We start from the raw sequence: 6210 nt of genomic DNA on the forward strand, positions 1-6210 counted from the left end.
GAAATATCGACCCACTCCAGTATTATTTCTTGGAAAATTCCACAGACAGAGGAGCTAGGCAGTCTACAGTCCAAGGGGTTGCAAAGAGTTGGACATGACTGAATGACTAAGCAGGCATATACTAAAAAACATGTGGAAGAAGAGGTGTATCAAACACAAATAATTTAATAAGATAATATTTTCATAGTTGTAGAATAATTATTCCTACTCTTAAATTATCTTTAATTTCTACACTTTATTTTTAGAAGTCAGATTCCCATATAACCTTTTTCCCCTGAATAAATATTTAACAATTACATTTAAGCTTAGCTGCCTTTTTGATCATCAATTCATGTCACCACTTTTATTTGGTATATCCTAAATTTAAAAACATGCATCTAGTAATTTTTATAGTATGTTCTTTCTATAACATACTGACTCAATTTTTTTTTAAAAATTCATTGAGATGCAATTCACATACCATGTAACTCACCCTTTAAAAAGTACAAGTCTCTGGTTTTTGATATGTTCAAAAAATTGCACAACCAACACTACTATCAAATTCCAGAACATTTTCACCATCCTAATAAAGATATTCCATTCACCTTAGCAGGTACTCCTCATTCTCCTGCCCCATTACAGGGCAACCATTCATTGACTTTCTGTGTCTGTGCTTTCACTACCTTGGACATCTCATATAAGTGTAATGAAACAATATTTGGCTTTGTATGTCTGGCTTTCTTCTTAGAAAGAAAGAATAATGAATAAGATAAGATAAGAAATGAAGATAAGAAAGATGTCTACCTATCAATTAATGTACAGTTCTAGCAAGATAATTAAAGATAAGAAAGAAAGAATAATGAACTAAGAGAACACTTAGAATAATATTCTCAAGGTTTCTTTGGATTGTACATAAATAAGCATGTCATTTACATTTATGCTTAAATGATATTCTATTGTATGATGTACCTGAATATGCTCTTGCACCAAGTAAGCAGATATCTGGCCAAATGAGCTCTTTCATGATCCTTCTCTCTCTGAATGGTAAGGATCACCATCTTCATTAAGACAATTCTACAAAAACTATAGGCATGTTCAGACTTTTCTCATTTTTATTTTTATTTTTCATATTTCATTTAATCATATTTCTTCTTATTCGATGAGTTTTATTAGCCATCTGTAGTAAAGCTATTTGATTTCAATTTCTAACTGGTTATGTTTTTAAACTGTTTTCTCTGTTTTTTTTTTTTTTTTTAAACATTGGGAAATAAGTGCCTTTTCTGAAAATTTGCTGTTTCATATTTTATTTCATAAAGGCATACATTTCTATTAAAAATGCTTTGGAAAATTTCTTATTGATAGTCAGGGTTCAAAGGAACTATAATACATGTGTGAACAAAACAAAAAAACCACTTCATTTAGAAAACATATTTTCCCCCACTGTTCTAACAGATTTTAACTAAGTAATATATAAGAATATATATGCCTCTAACATTCTACAGCATTTTGATGGCTTTAGGTTCAAACAGTTTTTGCATATTTTCTAAAAGTATATTGGGAGTCATTCAATAGGTCTTTATTAGCCATTGCAATATATATAAAGAGTAGTGCATAGACTTCAGACTCTGTGGTCCTCACCTCCATCCACTTCATGTACCATCTCAAAAGCAGTATCTTGATTTTCCTGAAAATATTTCATTTAACCATGGGTTCGCCTGTCACTTCAGTGGGCTATTGGCATTCTGATAAGTACTGGTTTTGTGTTTTATTTTTTCTGGTGCAGATTCTCAGCTACAGCTGATTCCAATCTGCTCATGCGAATCACTGAGTGCCCAGTGGCGAAGGCACACACACACTCTAATCCATGCTGAGCTGGTTACCTGTATATCTGCTCACAATCCTATACCATTGCTTTTTCTGAAAGTGAAAGTTGCTCAGTCGTGACTGACTCTGCGACCCCATGAACTGTAGCCCACCAGGTTCCTCTGTCCATGGAATTCTCCAGGCCAGAATACTGGACTGGTTTGCCATTCCCTTCTCCAGGGAATCTTCCAGACCCAGGGATCAAAACCGGGTCTCTTGCTTTGCAGGCAGATTCTTTACAGTCTGAGCCACCAGGGAAGCCCATTGCTTTTTCTAGGATGATGATAATTTTATGGCAGTTTAATAGAGGATAAAGTCAGAGAGTCTTTTAATTCAAAAGGAACACGACTAATAAATAGTGCCTAACCCAATGATACAGGACAAAACCAGTGTGACTTCAAGTATGGTCATCTGGTAATCCACTCTCTTTTGTTCTTTTCAGTGAATCAGTTTATTCCTTTCTCTTCTTGATACTGAAACTTAAAAACACTATTGTGAAGCACAAACCTTTCTTTCAACCAAGTAAATAACTCTCATGTGGAAACTGACATCAATTTTAGACACTAAAATTTTTTAAAATATATACCATCCTTTCATAACAATTCTGAATATAACTGGGCTAATTTGGTGAGAGCTGGTTTGGATATGGGATTGATTTGTGTCCCAAATTTTACATAGAAGAAGCTCAGAAAATGACTGGTAGCTGAGGCTCTGAGGTGAATGTTCCCAGGTCCACCCCAGTCATGGGACTAAACAAGAAGTCAGTGCTTTTCTGACTAAAATTAGATTACAAAAATATATATATTTTTTTACTTTTCTGTCAGCATGTCTTGGATGGTTATTTTGAACATTTCAAGATATTTGTTTTACCTTTATTGTTTCATTATTTTTGTAAATAAATATCACTGACTTGTTTTGTATTGTCTTGAGGCACTATCCTCTTAGGAATTTTTAGAAGGAGGTTCATTTTGGTTCCCAGTCCTAAAGTGAAACCAAAGTTTGAGAATTTTTTTTAGATGCAGAACCAGCTATTAGAGATAAATCTTACATGCTCTGAATGTGCCTTCTTTTCCATTCCTGTCTCCAGTGACCCTGAAAGCTCACCAGGGGTTGGTGAAAACCAATCCCCAGGTGCATCCTATAGTATAAAGCATTCACTCTTCACTATCTGAAATGTCAGAACATTTTCTACTTTATAGTTTCTATTTGTATTACCACAGATGATCCCTGGTAAGTCTTTGGGTTTGAGATTCTCCTCTGAGTGTGGGAAATTGGAGGATTGGTTTAGAAAAGATGTATATGGTATGGGGAAGGAGGTGGGGGGGCGGGGTTCAGGATTGGGAACATGTGTACACCCGTGGTGGATTCATGTTGATGTATGGAAAAACCAATACAATATTGTAAAGTAAAAACAAAAAAATAAAAATAAAAAATAAAACCTCCAGAAGGAGGCAACTGCCAAAAAATTAATTACTTAAAAAATTAAAAAAAATAAAAGATGTATATGTCATACAATCCAATTCCAGGATGTAAAAAAAAAAAAAAGTAATACAATCTTACAGTAGCTGAGTGTTTAGTCACCAGAGAGATGTGTCTCATGCTTTTCACAACATTTCTGAATCACTTAGCCATACTTGGTAACAAATTTTAAAATGAAGTTGAAAAAGAAGGATATTTAGAGATTGGTATCTGTGCTGATAGATTGATGGAAAACTTATTTGTTAAAAGGTCAGGAAATTATACATGTTTACTTCCCTGATAGCTCAGTTGGTAAAGAATTCGCCTGCAATGCAGGAGATCCTGGTTCAATTCCTGGGTCGGGAAGATCCGCTGGAGAAGGGATAGGTTACCCACTCCAGTATTCTTGGGCTTCCCTTGTGGTTCCGCTGGTAAAGAACCCACCTGCATTGCGGGAGACCTGGGTTTGATCTCTGGGTTGGAAAGATTCCCCTAGAGAAGGGAAAGGCTACCCACTCAAATATTCTAGCCTGGAGAATCCCATGAACTATATAGTCCATGGGGTCACAAAGAGTTGGACACGACTAAGCGACATTCACTTTCACATTCACACTGGGAAAAATGGAGGAAAAACCTCCATTTAAGTAATTCAGTAGAAACACTTATTTAGATAAAGTGTTCATTAAATATCACAAGTTATTTGTGAGAAGATAAATGTCCATTGATTAATAACTGGCATTTATTGACAGATCAATACATTTTATGTTTCCTTTCAACTATTTAGATGGATTTTGTCATTAATAATCAAAGTCACATGGTAATTAGTTTCTATCTGTGAATATTGCTTTAGAAATAAAGAAATTGATACAAATCAAAGTTTTATAACTGGGTGCAGAGAAGGCAAACGTAAGTAGTAGCATGCAGATTTTAAACTTTCTTGGCTGACTGCAAATCTTGGGCAATTAACTGCCATGACCCGTGGCTATTATATATCATTGAATTGCAGATTTAGGACTTTAAGAAGAAATTAACAAGGAAGCCATTTAAGACTCATTATAAAGAATATCTATTTGACATTTGGAGCTGTCCTGAAATGTGGCACGCTATCTCAGAAACAAACAGTCCTCTATATTCATGAGGACTTGAGACAGAGACAGGTGGGTGAATGTCAGAGAGTTCATAGAGGAAAGATTCCTGAGATTGTAGAAAGTGTGGAATTAGGGCCCTGAGTTCCTTAAACCTTTTACATCTTGAAATTCAGCTGATTCAAAATTGGAGATGTAATACTAATAATTCATGTTTTATGCTATAAAAATGACCCAGGTATATCTACCCTGGCTTATCAATTTCAAGAGCTTAAGATACCTTTCCCCAGTCTTCTAAATCTACTTACATTTGTATACACAGAGTTCCTTTCAGTTTTTCTTTTGTCATCCATAGCTGAAATTCTCAAGGAAAAAGCTCCTTTAGCCTCATCTCTCCTTAATTTCTGCTACATAAAGTCAGAATTCCTTGTTATTCCTTGTTATTCTTTTGCTATACCATAATACTTCACAATGCAATGTATGGACTATCACAAGTATTATTCTGACTGGGTCTCTTTACACTTAGCTGCCACATCTTACAAGCCATTCATCAAACTGCCAACAGAGTGAATTCTTTACCTTCCAAAAAAAGAGTCCTTCCACCAAAAATATAAAATCATTTGGTTTAAAACACTTTACATTTGTATTATTTCCTTTTATTAGCCATTATTTCTCCTTATGAAATGATTTGTATGTGAAAAATATTTATATGGAGACAATGTCACCATATATCACATGCTCTTGTGATTTTTGTACAAACTATTTTCTCTTACCGTGCCTGTCTCAGTCTCTTTTATCTAGTAATTTTTACTGCAAATGTATTCCCCTTCATAGGCAATTTATTCTGCCCATTTTGATTACAAGTACATAATCATTCATTCTTATTAATTGAAAAGTGCTTTTTCTATATAACTGTATAATAATGTTTAGCAACCAGGGTGATGTGATTTTCCCTGTACATCTATGGGCTATTTGGTGACATCTAAATACCTTTTGAGTGCAAGATGAGAGAGAGCTACTGACATCTAACGTGTAAGAAATAGGGATGTTGTAAACCTCTACTATGCAGAGAATTACCCCAAAACAAAAATTTATCTGACCTATACCTTGGTGGGCTCCCCTGGTGGTTCAACCCCTGGGTCAGGAAGATCTGACCCACTGGAGAAGGAAATGGCAACCCAACTCCAGTATTCTTCCCTGGGAAATTCTGTGGACAGAAGAGCATAATGGGTCATAGTCTACGAGGTCACAAGGAGTCAGATACTACTTAGCAACTAAACATCAACATATCTTGGTAATTGTACCATGCTTAGGAAACAGTGCCCCAGGAAATTGTCATTAGGACTCATGAAGTTAGAGTCAATGAAACAATTAATCTAAGAAGCAAGTTTAAAATTTCATTTGGGCCAAATTTAAGATTATAAGTCAGGAACAACATCTCAGAAAAATCTGTGGACTGTTCCCCCTATTAGAAATGAAACCACAGTTATATAAATTTTAGGGCGAAGAAAGTTGTACTTTGAATGATGTATTGTTGACAGTTTATATAATCCAGATCTCCAAGAACAAGATGGTGGGTCATTGCAACCCCTTATAAGATTGAGAAGGAATGTTACATTTTAAGGAGTTGTGGTGTCAGGAGAGTATTGCTCTTTCTAATGAAGCAGGTATTTCTGCCCATGGGCTAGTTTGGTCCGATGCTTAAGACAGATAACGCAATCTAGGGGGAGAGAAGAGGTCAAAGGGCAGAGAAAATAATTTCATGTTTAAATTATTTGTCTTCTCCATAAAACAAGAATTTTCTTTCTCTTTAGGAATATAAAAC

Source organism: Oryx dammah, unplaced genomic scaffold (assembly GCF_014754425.2).
Source record: "Oryx dammah isolate SB20612 unplaced genomic scaffold, SCBI_Odam_1.1 HiC_scaffold_17, whole genome shotgun sequence".
In the NCBI taxonomy this organism is placed as follows: Eukaryota; Metazoa; Chordata; class Mammalia; order Artiodactyla; family Bovidae; genus Oryx; species Oryx dammah.